This window comes from Symphalangus syndactylus, chromosome 12 (genome assembly GCF_028878055.3).
Source record: "Symphalangus syndactylus isolate Jambi chromosome 12, NHGRI_mSymSyn1-v2.1_pri, whole genome shotgun sequence".
NCBI lineage: Eukaryota > Metazoa > Chordata > Mammalia > Primates > Hylobatidae > Symphalangus > Symphalangus syndactylus.
Genome location: NC_072441.2, coordinates 52,151,393 through 52,167,632, shown reverse-complemented (window position 1 = coordinate 52,167,632; position 16,240 = coordinate 52,151,393).

Below are 16,240 nucleotides of genomic sequence, written 5' to 3'. Positions count from 1 at the left end.
GGTGATTATTTATTACTCATTAATGTCCTTTTCTTTCTGACTGAAGTGCTCCCTTTAGCATTTCTTGTAGAACAGGTCTGGTATTGATGAAATCCCTCTGCTCTTGCTTGGCTGGGAAAGTCTTTATTTCTCCTTTATGTTTGAAGCATAATTTCACTGGGCATACTTTTCTACAGTAAAAGTTTTCTTCCTTCAACACTTTGAATATGTCATGCCACTCTTCTGTTCTGTAAGGTTTCCACTGAAAAATCTGCTGCCAGGCATACTGGAGCTCTATTGTATGTTATTTGTTTCTTTTCTCTTGCTGCTTCTAGAATCCTTTCTTTATCTTTGACCTTTGGGCGTTTGATTATTAAATTCCTTCAGGTCATTTTCTTTCAGTTAAATCTGCTTGGTGTTCTATAACCTTTTGTACTTAGATATTTATATCTTTCTCTATATTTGGAGAGTGCTGTTACTAACCCTTTCAATAAACTTTCTAGCCCTATCTCTTTCCCTTTCTTCTCTTTAAGGTGAATAACGCTTAGATTTGCCCTTTTGAGACTATTTTCTAGATCCTATAGGCATGTTTCATTTTTTTTAATTCTTTTTTTCTTTTGTTTTCTCTGACTGGGTCTTTTCAATTAGTCTGTCTTCAGGCTCACTAATTCTTCCTTCTGCTTGATCAGTTCTGCTATAAAAGGACTCTGATGCATTCTTCAGTATGTCAATTTCATTTTTTAGCTCTAGAATTTCTGATTAATTCTTTTAAATTATTTTAATCTCTTGTTAATTTCATCTGATAGAATTCTGAATTCCTTCTCTGTGTTATCTTGAATTTATTTGAGTTTCCTCAACACAGTTATTTTGAACTCTCTGACTGAAAGGTCACATATCTCTGTTTCTCCAGGATTGGTCCCTGATGGCTTATTTAGTTTATTTGGTGATATCATATTTTCCTGGATGGTGTTGATGCTAGTAGATGTTCTTCAGTGACTGGCATTGAAGGGTTAGGTATTTATTGTACTCTTCACTGTCTCAGATTATTTGCAGCCGTCATTATTGAGAAGGCTTTTAAGATATTTGAAGGAACTTTGGTGTTGTAATCTAAGCTGTTTCTTCTTTAGGGGCACCCCAGTAGCACTGTGGTTCTTACAGACTCATAGAAGTACTGCCTTGAATGTCTTGGACAAAATCCATGAGAATTCTCTAGTTTACCAAATAAAGACTATTGTTCCCTTCCCTTACTTTCTCCCAAACATAAAGAATCTCTCTCTGAGCCACCTAAGGCTGGGGGTGGAATGACACAAACACCCCTGTGACCACCACCACTATGACTGCATTGGGACAGACTTGAAGCCAGCACAGTGCTGGGCCTTGCCCAAGGCGTGCTGTAATCACTCCCTGGCTACTGCCTATGTTGATTCAAGGCCCTGGGGCTATGAAATCAGAAGGTGACAAAGCTAGCCAGACCTGTGTCTTTCAATTCAGGGTGGCAAGGTCCTCCAAGACCCAGGTGGGTACAGAAGTGTTGTCCAGGAGTCAAACTAGAGTCAAAACCTGGTATTCTGGTATGGTATTGTACCAGCTGTATTGTACTGTGGCTTAGGTGGCACTCAAACCACACAACACAGTCCTTTTCACTCTTCTTTCCCCTTTCCAAAGGCAGAAGAGCCTCACCCTGTAGCTGCCCCCTCCACCCCAGGCCATAAAGAGTATTGCTGGACTACTACTGATTTTCCCGTAAGGCCCAAGATCTCTTAAGTCAGCCTGTCATGAATGCTGCCTGGCCTGAGACTCACCCTTCAGGACAGTAGGCTCCCCTATGGCCCAGGACAGGTCCAGAAATGCCATCCAAGAGTCAAGTTCTGGAATCAGAGATCCCAAGAGCCCACTTGGTGCTCTACCCCACTGTGACCAAGCTAGTATCTGAAGCCAGCAAGTCTCAGAGGTTTACCCAAGACCCTTGATGTGGTACCTAGGTATTGCTGCTGGTTTTTCAGGGCCTAAGAGCTCTTCAGTTAGCAGGTGATGAATGCTGCCAGCACTTGTTCCTTTCCTTCAAGACAGCAGGCTCTCTTCTGGTCCAGGGTGTGCCTGGGAGCTAGAGCTCGGAACAGGGACCTCTTGACTCTGTTCAGTGTCCTATCCTGCCATGGCTGGGCTGGTATCCAAGAAGTAGGACAAAGCTCTCCCCACTCTCCCTTCTCCTCTCCTCAAGTGGAAGGAAGTTGTCTCTTTTGAAGCTTCAAGCTGTACAGTTTGGGGCTAGGGGAGGGGTGATGCCAGCACTCCCTTGGCTTCCCCAGCTGGTATCTCAGTATGTCGTGTGCCACACCCCAACCACCCTACAGTACACTGCGTCTGGGCCTAACTCAGCTTGAGGACTCACCTGTGAGTGCAGTCCTTATGGCCTAGACTGCCTTTCAAGTTTACTTGTAGACACAGAGTGCTGTAGCCCATTATGGTGAGGTTTGAGGGAACTCAATTTCAGACCACTGTGATCATCAATTCCCCTCTGACTAGGGCTGGTTTAAATGCTCCCTCTGTGGGTTAGCATCAGCTGAATTTGATCCAGTTTTCCTTCCTGCTCTAACAGGACAGCACTGAGTTCAATGCCTCACAATTGCTGTGCTCTCCCTCCCCCAGCACCCAGAGATGCTCACCGCACCACACCACTGCTGCCAGGGATGGGAGAGGGTAGGCATCAGCAAATCAAGGCTGGCTTTTTTTTTTTTTTTTTTTTTTTATCTCTTCAGTGCTTCTTTCAGCAACATGAAGTTAAAACCAGGTACTGTGAGTGATTTTTGGTTTGTACGAAGATTCTTTTTTCTGAGTATATAGTTGTTAACTTGGTGTCCTTATGGCAGAGGTTGATCAGTGGAGCTTTCTATTCTGCTATCTTGCTCCGCCTTCCAAGCTCTTTTTTAAAATCATGGTTTGCCTTTGCAGAGAGGGAGGGGGATCTGAGTGGCCAAAGGCAACTTTAGCTTTTATTCATAAGATGCATCAAAAAACTATCTCTAAAATTAGTATAAAAGGAGAATACATTCATGTTTTCCTGGTTTATAAAGAATTTAAAATTTTTAAAGTTTCTTCTGTCAAATATACCAATTCAAGCATTGTGTTTCTTAAGTACAATACTTAATTGTTCTAGCTTACTCTTTCAACCATTGTCTCTATAAACATTCTAGTATCTCTCAAGGCACTTTACTTCTCCCTAATACTTCTCTGTGTAGCTTAGATTTTCCGGTTCTTCATTTCAAGTATTCTAATACTCAAACCCCTTCTTCCTCTTTTCTTCTTTTGCTTGTGCCTCTAATGCCTCCAATCTTACAACTATTCCTTTCCCAGTATTCATACCTGAGTAGCTGAGTGCTCATGGAAGAGAGAATCACTGAACATGACAAGTCATTACCAGTATAACTTTATAGTCACCTACCTCGACTGGATCTTCACTGATGCTCAGTTATTCTACTGTATTTCTTTGTTCAACTCTTGTTATTACTCCCTGCGATGACTATTTCAAATGTCTTCTGAAACTTGCTTGCCCAGCCTCCCTTCTTACTCTCAGCAGGTGACTTTATCTTCTACTTTATAAAGAAAACAGAAGCTCCAGTTTTCAAACACAAAGACCCGGTAACGTCTGCCTACATGCAATCCTCCTTTCTTCTTTTTTTAATGGAATCCTTGTCCCACTTTTGAAAACCTGGACTTTGTTAATTCTGCATATGACATCTGGAAATTTTGAGCCTATTTTGGGACTGCAGGAAGATTTATCCTGAAAACAAAACCAGCACGATGAATGTAGCAGACCAGAAATGGGAAAATATCTGAATTTTCAATGACAGTATTAAGTATTTTATCAAGTACATTTGGAGGTGACTTTATCAGACATGTCACAGTTTTGTATGAAGAATGAAATGATAAATATCTTTGTTATTTAAGTTATTTGAATTATCCCTTTTTCTTGGTATTTACATACCAAAGAACTCTGCATTCTGAAAAATAAATACTAAATTCAAAGAGATTTGAAAGTGGCTACATGAGAGATCCACTCCCAGTATACTCCTACGCAGATGTGTAGCCCTTTGGGAAGCCAGCTTATTGTGACAGGTGACATGAGGTGCTCCTATTAGACCCTCACATTATACAGGACATGGACTCTTTTGTCTACTTCGATGAGGCTGAAAACTCTAAAATTCTATATTTCTGGGTTGCCAAATAGCTTCAAAACAAAAGTACCTTTCATATATTTTGAATACTTAACTCAACTTTTTTCTGATACACAGGTTGATCTGAAATACCTAATCTATTACTGGAAATAGATGCAATTATAGCTTTTAAAATTATAATAAGCTTTACTGGGCTGTAGATTACGCTCCATATATTTCCCCAACTTTATTATTACCATTATTATTTGAAATGGAGTCTTGCTCTGTTGTCCAGGCTGGAGTGCAGTGTCATGATCTCAGCTCACTGCAACCTCTACCTGCCATGCAGAAGTGTTCCTCCCACCTCAGCCTCCAGAGTAGCTAAGATTACAGGCGTGCACCACCATGCCTGGCCAATTTTTTTTGAATTTTAATAGAGATGGGGTTTCACCATGTTGGCCAGGCTGGTCTTGAACTCCTGACCTCAGGTAATCGCCTGCCCCGGCCTCCCAAAGTGCTGGGATTACAGCCATAAGCCACCACACCTGGCCGTATTTCACTAACTTTAAATGTATAATTTGATGAGTTTTAACAATTTTATACAATTATGTAACCATGACCAAAATTATGAAATAGAATATTTCCATCAGTCAAAAAGTTTATTGGTAGTGTTTGTCATATAAAAAATCCGAATTCACTAAGTTTAAATTAAAACCATAATACGTTTCATATATACATATTCTTTATATTTACTATATTTATAGATAATCTCTAAATAAATATTTCCTTTTACCCTCTTCTATATTATGTAAAAATTGTATATTTTTGATTATATAAGCAAGGAAAGGAAAAGGACTTGTGTAAAGCAGAGCATTTTGAGACAACTGATAAAGTTAAGTCCCTTAAATGAAGGCATGAGCAGATGGTTGTGTTAACTTTAAAAGAAGGTGCATTTTGAGAGAGGAAGAGGACCAACATTACTGCAAGCTGACTATGGTAGGCACTTACATATATCATCCCATTTTGTACTCACAAATAACTCATCACATTGTTTTTTTTAAAGTCACTATACCAATTAGTATATAGGAGCTCAAAAGAAATATGAAAATTATCCCAGCTCACAGGGTTAGTAAGCAGTAAAACTGAGGTATGAATACAGATTTACTTACAAAGTGCTTTCTTTCTATTTCAAATGATCATCCTGTGTATTGGAAGTAAAATAGACAATAAGTTCTTCGAAGATAGAAACTCTGCCCAAGGCACCATTGGGTTTGTATGTGTGTTTCTATGTATGTGTCTGTGTGTGTGTGTGTGTGTGTGTGTGTGTGTATGTGTGTATGTCTTACGTAGGGGGCATCCATGTGAGATCTGATAGGATTTCTTGCAGGAGGTAACATCTAAGCTGAAACTTATGGGGAAAATACGGACAATCTCTGTGAGATAAGTGAGGGGTAAAGGTGTGAAGTGAGTTCTGGGAAGAAGGAATTAGATGTGTAAAGGCACAGAAATAAAGAGAAGCATTCTTCAGGAATTTAGCAGGAAGGGAATGGTGGGAGAAGAATTTAGAAAGGCGGATAACACGTTGGTCATTTAACAACAGATATCCCGCCCAGAAGTATGTCTTGGATAGGATGGATCTGTTAGAATTGCATGTGGGTGCATATTGACTATAGTGGTTGCATAATGTCTGGAGTAACTTTAAGAAGTAAGGAGTTATTATTATTGTTGTTGTTATTTTAGACAACGAGAAGTCAGGCATTCCAAATATTAGGTAGCTGGTCAAGGTTAGATGATTCTTCTAGCTACATGCTTGGCCATGCTTACTTAACATGTGAATTCTGTTCTTCAGGTTTTGTAATGACTGCTTTACCTTTATATATGGAATCTGCATTTTAGTTAGGAAGAAGTAGGAAAGACAAATAGCAAAATGTAAATATCATCAATCTGTCCTTTCTTTTCAAAATCAGGGAAAGACATAGTGTTTTTGGAAGCATGAATGAGTAGTCACCCACTTATATCTTATTAACTACATCTGTGTCATAAGGTCATCCCTAGCTGCAGAGGAGTTTGGAAAATTCAGTTGTTTTTTTGGTTTTCTTTTCTTTTTTTTTATTTAGGCAGTCTGGATTTGTTAGTAAGATCTTGAATAAACATCCAATAATGTTCACAGTACCCAACATAGGAACTCTTTAATAAATAATTGTTAAAAATTCTTCAGAGAATACCACCTAAATGTTACTTTCAGGAAAATATGGAAAAGGTGAAATCCATAATAGGAAAGTAGACCTTCTTCAAGGTCACTTTTGGGTGTTTGGGGTGCCCTCAGCAAAAACCATGAGGTATCGTAGCAAACTCACCCCATGATAATTTGTGTCACTGGATAGTAAGAAATAATACTCCATAACAAGAAATTCAACCAGAAAGATGGATTTTCTACTTTAATTGAGTTTCGAATTCCTGATACCAAGTGTCTGATCTGTTATGTGTCACAACTTGCAGGTAGTATAGGGGATCTATACTGGCAACTAGAGCGATAGGCAATAGGGATAGGCACAACTCATTCATTAGTTAATTAAGCATTTTCCAAGTGGATGCCTTTTGGTATGCTGGATCATGGCTGGGGCAATAGTGTACTATTTTCTACAGTTACTCTCCCCTCTCCCCTGTGGTCATATTTTTTGACTACTCCTTTTAATTTTTCTTAAAAAAAAGTTTAGTCCATTTCATTAATATGCATGACCTGTATTGTCATGTTATTCAAACTTCTTATTCCACAAGTTCCTATCTCTGTTTCCTTCATGACAGATTCTATTCGATTGGATTTTGTGGACTCTGTGCTCCTGATTATTCTCTTACCTCTCTGGGTGCTCCTCTTTACTCTTTGTAAGGCTTTTCGTCCTCAACCTGTCCTTAAATGCTGATGCTATTCAGAATTTTGTCTTTTACCTCCTTCTCTCTGCACAAACTTTCCCTCAGTTATATCATCCACTCAAAGGGTTTCAATGGTTTCTGTAAGTCAACAACTGTTAAATGTATACTTTGATTTTTTGTTCTTTTAAGCTTCAGATTAATACACCTAACTCTCTGCAGGTCACCTCCTTTTTCAGAATCATTGATCTTAACATTTTCTAAGTTAAATTCAGAGATACTTGCAGATCTATGGTCATATGGATCCAACAGTTCCTATGCAACAATCCCTTCCCCTTATTGCTGTAGTCCCTTCCCCCCGCTTTCTGCAATGATCCTTTTGAATAAAGCTTCTCTTTACTAAATCAGAATTTATCTTTTATTTTATTTTATAATTAACAGTTCTGTGCCTTCAAGGAAGTGCTGACCACCCCTTGGGTCCCACTACCTTCATCCAAGTATCCATGCTGGCTCTGGAAGCCTTGGTGTCCTTTCATGGTGGGAGAAATCAGGATCCATGGTGATGCATCACAACTCCTCATCTAATCCAGTGCTCAGGACACTTGTCTGTTGTAGCATGATAGTAAGAAGTTACTTTTCTTCTTTGTGGCAAAGAGATTTTCCTTCACCCACTTCTATGAAGCCTCTTCTGTGTCCTGAGGGATTCCTAATCTGGCGATTACAGATGAGAATTTCCTCAGCTTCCAGAACCTCAGAGACTGTGTGTGTGGTTCCCTTTTCCCTTGGCTCTCTGACTTTGTCTTAACTGTAGGATAATCCAGTGAGTAACTCTCATTATGACTCCTTCTTTCCTCTTCTTCTCTGTTGACTACATGTGACAACATGCTTCACCCTATGGCACTGACTCGGTTTAATATCCTCAGAAATAGTCACATTTTACAAAAAGCAATTTAGAACATAATGGCCTCTTTGTGAAACTTAAGAACTCCCTAAATTGGCTCATTTGACATCTTGAGCTCTCTCCCTTTCCATTATTCCTGTTACTCTTTCTTCCTTTTCACCACGTCGGACCTAGATTATTTCTAATATTCCCAGAAATTTATGAAAGTAAACTTATTTTGCCAAAACTTTATTTCAACAGTAGTTATGTACGTATGTAATACATCACATTGAAGTTTCTAAGGTCTTTCATGAATTTAAAACCTTAGGCTTATGTAAATTAATTATGCAAGGTAGCAGGTCGTGTTTTTGTTAAGAAACAAGAAGAGTAATTTTGATCTAAAGTAAAATGACTAGTCATTCCAGGATGAGAAAGACGGAAGTACAGAACAAAATGTGAATGGATATGAAAAGTTGTGGGAGGTTTGCAAAAAAAATTAGGAATTTTATTTCTTGTTCAAAGCTAAAATTTGATGGGTTTATTTATAGGATTTCTTAAAGAAGACTTAGTATTAACTTTTTACTGATAGAAAACTACAATTTAGTTTTCTCTTCACTTAAAATTACAACAATTTTTCTTCAATTAGTGTTCTGCTCTTTATAAGAGATTGTAAATAGTTTTTATTTACTTGCTGAGTAAGAAAAGATTCTGCATCCTATCAGAATAATTTCCTGAGCTTATGTTGACTTTAATTCATTATTTCCCTCCCCAATCATGATTTTCCTCTTGTTTCCCTATTACAGCAAATGGCGTGACTATCAAACTAATCAGCCAAGTGAGAAACCTAGATGTAAATCCTCCCTCTCCCTTCTCATCCCTACCGTCTAATATACCAAAAGATTCAATTGATTCTCTCCTTAAAAGTATTTTGAGACTGTCCAAAAATACACATTTCAGTATAATCAGCACATTCTCTCCCTGCAGTGAAGCAACAGAGGAACAGAAGAACCCAAGTCATAAGATGCAACTGCATTGGTTTGTCTTAAGACATCACTCTCACAGGGATGGAAGACGGCAGTGTATACTTGTTCATGTTGGCAGACCAATGTGGGTATCAGAAAGTGATTTTTTACATTGAATAAAGGAAGTTAGAGGAATAGTTCAATAGTATTAGGCTAAGTAAGAAACTGGGACATAATACAGCTATGATAAAGTGAGAGTGGTCTTTTGATGCAAATGGAAAGATTTGAAGTAATTGACTATAATTTCACACATTTATGTCAACAATAGGGATGGCATGCCAATGAAATGTAAAATACTTGGAGTTCAGGGGCTGAGACTCTCCATTCCCTAGAAGTTACTTAGATGGTCATAGATAATGCTTGCTTGTCTGACTCTGATTTTTAAAAAAATCTATCTGACCCATCTTCTCTGACCAATATATAACACTCCTGACATGGAGGACATTTCTGATGCTTTCAGTTGACAGTAAATTGTGAAACTTACAGTTCAATTCTGCTTATCTCATTTCTGAATAATTAACTTTTTTAGTTAAAAAAATTTAAGTTCAAAAAGTAATGTTCATTTCAATTCTCACATTATATTTATCTAGGTACCAACACATAATAAATTTGAATTACTCATGAGAAATTAATTTTTTCCTTTTTCCATGTTTTTTAAATTTAAAACTCAAAAAGTGCTATATTATATAAGAATTAAAGTGAGACATTTTTATTTTCCAAAGATAAGTATTAAGGCAAAATTACGTGTCAAGTGATGATCCTTCCTTTCCCACTCACCAAAGCTATTATTTCATGCCTTTGATTTTCTTCTTAAATTTCTAATGCTGACAGCCTATCCTTCTCCTTGCCTAAAAAAATCTGTAATTGCTATCACATTTCAAGAAAAAATTTGGAAACTATCTCATGGGAACTTAATCATCTTCCACCAGCAGATGTGTTGATGCCAACCTTCTTCCCTTGTTAAAAGAAAATAAATTTCTTTCCTCTTACGAAAGACTAGTCTCTTGTACCATGCTCCCGCCCCCAAGCCCTCTCATTGTCTTGCTAGCTTTATCATGGCATAAATTTGCAAGGTTTGACATAAATATCACAGACTAGGTTACTGAAACAATGAAAATTTATTTCCTCACAGTTCTGGAGGGTAGAAATCAGAAATCAATGTGTTGGCAGGGTTAATTTTATTCTGAGGCTTCTCCCCTTTGCTTGTAGATGGCCATCTTTATCTTCTCCCTTTGTTTTCACATAGTCTTTCCTCCGAGCCTGTGTTTGAATTCCTCTTCTTATGGGGACACCAATCATCTTGATTAGGCACCACCCTAAAGATCTCATTTTAATTTAATTACCTCTTTAAAAACTTCTCCTTCAAATATGATATATTCTGAGGGTTAAGACTGGGGGCTAAAACTTCAATTTATAGGCTGGGCATGGTGGCTCATGCCTGTAATCCCAGCACTTTAAGAGACAGAGGCGAGCATATCACTTGAGGTCAGGAGTTCGAGACCAGCCTGGCCAACATGGTAAAACCCTGCCTCTACTAACGATACAAAAATTAGCCGGGCATAGTTGAGGGGAGCCTGTAATCCCAGCTACTTGGGAGTCTGAGGCTGGAGAATCACTTGAACCCAGGAGGCAGAGGTTGCAGTGAGCCAAGATCTCACTATTGCACTTCAGCCTGGGCAACAAGAGCGAAACTCCATCTCGAAAAAACAAGAAACAAAAAACCTTCGACTTATGCATTTGGAGAGGACACAATCCAGCCTGGAACAATCACTTACGGCCTTTTATCTCTACATTATCAAGTTTATTTTTTCTTTATCTCTCACAACTGCATCATTACCCAAAGCATAAAGCACGCTGTAGAAGTTCCTATTCTACAAAAATCACCCTTTGACTCCACAACCCACTCCAGCTATTACTTTTTTCCTTTGCTCTCATTTAAGCCATGTTAGTGGCATCTCTAATACATGCTGTGCACATCTTCTCACCACACATTCATATCTCCACCTTCTCCAATGTGGCTTCTGCCAATTTGATTTTATAAAATTAAACATAGCTGATGGCTCCTTCAGTCTTGATACAGTTACCTACCTTGACATCCATGACATCTACAAAGACATTTTGGTTATTCAGTATCCATGCCTTCTTTCCCCCATCAAGTAGCAGATTTGAGTTGGGGTAGGATTGAGCCCACCCTAGTTTTAGCATTGGGTCTTTACTGGACACCTTGCCCTTGCCCATAGTGATTGGTTCAATACCAAGTATGGATCTGAGATTTATGTCAGTCAGCTCATGGCATTCACCTGATCACACTGGTGGGACATTTTTTTTCATTGATTTGTTGTTGTTGTTGTTGTTGTTGTTGAAAGGGCTCTTCTTTCTCCTTTGGAAGGAAATGAGGAAGCAAGTAGTTATGTGTTTTGCTGACATCCATCTTGTGATAAAAATAACACTATCCTGGGGAAAAGCTACCACTTGGAAGAAAACAATGATGAAAGAATTTCAGAGAGACAGAAACAGAATCCTGAGGGACTCATGCCTGAAGCTTTTTAAATCTCTGGACTTCTCACTGAAGGCAGCCAGTAATCCCTTTTATTGTTGGTTAGATTGAGTTACGTTTTCCATTTCTTGGAACTGAAAGCATGTTAAATGAGTCAACATCTACTTGGCTGGTCTTCCTCCCATCTATCTCTCTCTTCATGTCTCTTTGTCTGTCACAGTATTATTCTTCTCACCTGAATATTTTAGTTTCGCTTTTCCAGGACATGGTTTTTGGCCTTATATCTTTCTTTCCAAACACTGAGGTGATATGTAATAGGGCACAGGGTCCACATTGACAGAGAGATTATGTATGGAGCAGGCTGCAGGAGACAGTCAGGGAAGACCACACGATGAGAGGAAGGGCTTCAGGAAAACTTCTTCTCTCAGGGACACACTATCTCACAGCAATCAATATATTTTTGGCTTGTCTGTGTGAGAGGAATACAAATGAAAAGACAGCTAAAAAAATTAAATTCTTGCCATATTTTATATGTCATGGTACAACTTCATTTTGTTTTGAATTTTTAACAAAGAAACAACATGATAAAATATATAAAAGTAAAAAATAAAAATAAATTTAAAAAAATAGAACTTGCCCTGTGAAGACAAAACAAAACAAACAAAAAACAAGCAAGCAAGCAAACAAACAAAAATACTCTCATAGCTATGGTGAGAATAGCTCATTGAAGAGGCAAGAGAGTGAGAGAGGGTCTCAAGTAGGGAGGATAGCCCAGGAAGAGATAATGGTGACATTGTTGAGGGGATAGACATGTCCAGCAAAATTCACACCATTGGCCATGGCCTACAACTTCCTGAATGATAAGAACCCTGACAACCCTTCCAATTTAACCCTGTTCCCCTTCCCCTTGCTCATTGTGTCCTAGCCACGTTGCTCTTCTTTCAGTTTCTAACAATTACAGAGCTCTATCATCACTTAAAATATTGTTTTCTAAGTGAAATCAATCCTGAACATCTTGTCTGAGTTAACCATTCCTCTATCCATTATCCTCTATCATTTTATCCTATTTGTTTTCTACATAGTTGTTATCACAACTGTGTAATTATTTAATTCAGCATTTGTTTACTTATTTATTGTCTATTTCCTACTACTGAATTTGGAGAGGAGGAGTCCATGAGGAAACAGACACATCTCCTTTGCTTACCACTATATATCCAATGTCTAGTAAAATGCCTGGCAAATAGGAAATACTCATTAGATAACATGAATGATTGATTCAGTATAGTTATCTAAAGGAGTTTCTTTAATATCATTATACTGTCTTTTCAGTAGTGAATCAAAAGCAATTTCCAATGAAGGTTTGAATTCCAAATCTGTGGTTGAACAACCAAAAGTTTCAAATTTTGGCTTACAACTTAAAATTTTAAAAAAATTCTATTTATCTATCTATCTATCTATCTATATCTGTCTATCTCTATCTATTATCTATCTATCTATCTATCTATCTATCTATCTATCTATCTATCATCTATCAAGAGAGAGAGAAAGAGAAAGAGAGACAGGGTTTTGCTACGTTGTCCAGGTTGGTCTTGAACTCCTAGCCTCAAGCAATCTTCCTACTTCAGCCTCCTGAATAAGATTTTGCTTAATTCGGTTTCTGGTGAATTCATGAGATACCTTAGAAGTACATAATTTAATTAAAAATACTTAATTTAATTATTAACAGAGTCTTGATGGTCTAATGTCAAAAACTTCTCAAATTAAAATTTGGAAAGTTATATAGGCTTTGATTTTTCGTTGTTAAGACTGCAAATTCAAGACCTAGAGATACTATTTTAGGTTTTATTCAAGTTGGTATGAAGGAGAGATAACATTTCAAAATATCTACATGGTAGCACTTAGCATGTTTTCAGTTGAAAGTAAAAGAAAACCCAATGAACACATAAATAATAAAGGGGAGTTAGCTCTGTTAACTCAAAAATGTAGTAGTTCTCATTATAAAAAAAAAAGATCACTTGCGTGTTGAAGTGAAAATTGATTGAAGGTGGGGCAAAGCTAGAGGCAGAGAAGCCAGTTAGGAGGTAGCTGCTATATTTTGGTGAGAAATTATAATGACTTTAGCTGAGAAAAGGTAAAATATTAGGGATATAGTTTACATTTTTTTTTTGAGACAGAAGTTCGCTCTTGTTGTCCAGGCTGGAGTGCAACAGCTCTATCTCGGCTCACTACGACCTCTGCCTCCCGAGTTTAAGCAATTCTTCTGCAGTGGATCTCCCTGCACAGCGTTCGAGCTCTGATAAGGAATAGACTGCCTCCTGAAGTGGGTCCCGGACACCCATGTATCCTGACTGGTAGACAACTCCCAGTAGGGGCCAACAGACACCTTATACAGGACAGCTCTGGCTGGCATCTGGCGGTGCCCCTCTGGGATGAAGCTTCCAGAGGAAGGAACAGGCAGCAATCTTTGCTGGTCTGCAGCCTCCACTGGTGATACCCAGGCAAACAGGGTCTGGAGTGGACCTCCAGCAAACTCCAGTAGACCTGCAGCAGAGGCCCTGACTGTTAGAAGGAAAACTGACAAACAGAAAGGAATAGCATTAACATCAACAAAAAGGATGTCCACTCAGAGACCCCATCCCAAGGTCACCGGCTTCAAAGACCAAAGGTAGATAAATCCATGAAGATGGGGAGAAACCAGCACAAAAAGGTTGAAAATTCTAAAAACCAGAACATCTCTTCTCTTCCAAAGGAACGCAACTCCTGACCAGAAAGGGAATAAAACTGGATGGGAATGAGTTTGATGAACTGACAGAAGTAGGCTTCAGAAGGTGGGTAATAACAAACTCCTCCAAGCTAAAGGAGCATGTTCTAACCCACTGCAAGGAAGCTAAGAATCTTGAAAAAAGGTTAGACGAATTGCTAACTAGAAAATCAGTTTAGAGAAGAAAATAAATGACCTGATGGAGCTGAAAAACGTGGCATGAGAACATCGTGAAGCACACAAGTATCAATAGCCGAATTGATCAAGCAGAAGAAAGGATATCAGAGATTGAAGATTAACTCAATGAAATAAAGTGAGAAGACAAGATTAGAGAAAAAAGAATGAAAATAAACTAACAAAGCCTCCAAGAAATATGGGACTATGTGAAAAGACCAAATCTATGTTTGTTTGGTGTACCTGAAAATGATGGGGAGAATGGAACCAAGTTGGAAAACACTCTTCAGGATATTATCCAGGAGAATTTTCCTAATCTAGAAAGGCAGGCCAACATTCAAATTCAGGGAGTACAGAGCACACCACAAAGATACTCCTCAAGAAGAGCAACCCCAAAGACACATGATCATCAGATTCACCAAGGCTGAAATGAAGGAAAAAATGTTAACGGAAGCCAGAGAGGAAGGTCAGGTTACCCACAAAGGGAAGCCCATCAGATTAACAGGAGATCTCTTGGCAGAAACCCTACAAGCCAGAAGAGAGTGGGGGCCTATATTCAACATTCTTAAAGAAAGGAATTTTCAACCCAGAATTTCATATCCAGTCAAACTGAGCTTCATAAGCAAAGAGGAAACAAAATTCTTCACAGACAAAGAAATGCCAAGAAATTTTGTAACCACCAGGTCTGCCCTACAAGAGCTCTTGAAGGAAGCACTAAACATGGAAAGGAACAACCAGTAACAGCCACTGCAAAAACATACCAAATTGTAAAGACCATTGACACCATGAAGAAACTGCATCAACAATTGGGCAAAATAACCAGCAAGTATCATAATGGCAGGATCAAATTAACACATAACAATATTGACCTTAAATGTAAATGGGCTAAATGCCCAATTAAAGGACACAGACTGGCAAATTGGATAGAGAGTCAAGACCCATTTGTGTGCTGTGTTCAGGAGACTCATCTCAAGTGCAAAGACACACATAGGCTCAAAATAAAGGGATGAAGGACTATTCACCAAGAAAATGGAAAGCAAAAAAAACCAGGGGTTGCAATCCTAGTCTCTGATAAAACAGACTTTAAATCAACAAAGATCAAGAGACAAAGAAGGGCATTATATAATGGTAATGGGATCAATGCAAAAAGAAGAGCTAACTATCATAAATATATATGCAGCCAATACAGGAGCAACCAGATTCATACAGCAAGTTCTTAGAAGTCTACAAAGAGACTTAGACTCCCACACAATAATAATGGGAAACTTTTACACCCCACTGTCAATATGAGACAGATCAATGAGACAGAAATTTAACAAGAATATCCAGGACTTGAACTCAGCTTTGGACCAAGTGGACCTAATAGACATCTGCAGAACTCTCTACCCCAAATCAACAGAATATACACTCTTCTCAGCACCACATCACACTTATTCTAAAATTGACCACATAATTGGAGGTAAAACACTCCTCAGCAAATTCAAAAGAGTGGAAATCATAGCAAACAGTCTCTCAGACCACAGTGCAATCAAATTAGAACTCAGAATTAAGAAACTCATGCAAAACCACACAGCTACATGGCAACTGAACAACCTGCTCCTGAATAACTACTGGGTAAACAAGGAAATGAAGGCAGAAATAAAGATGTCCTTTGAAAACAATGAGAACAGACACAATGTACCAGAATCTCTGGGACACATTTAAAGCAGTGTGTAGTGGGAAATTTATAGCACTAAATGCCCACAAGAGAAAGCAGGAAAGCTCTAAAACCAACACCCTAACATCACAATTAAAAGAACTAGAGAAGCAAGAGCAAACAAATTCAAAAGCTAGCAGAAGGCAAGAAATAACTAAGATCAGAGCAGAACTGAAGGAGATAGAGACACGAAAAACCCTTCAAAAAAT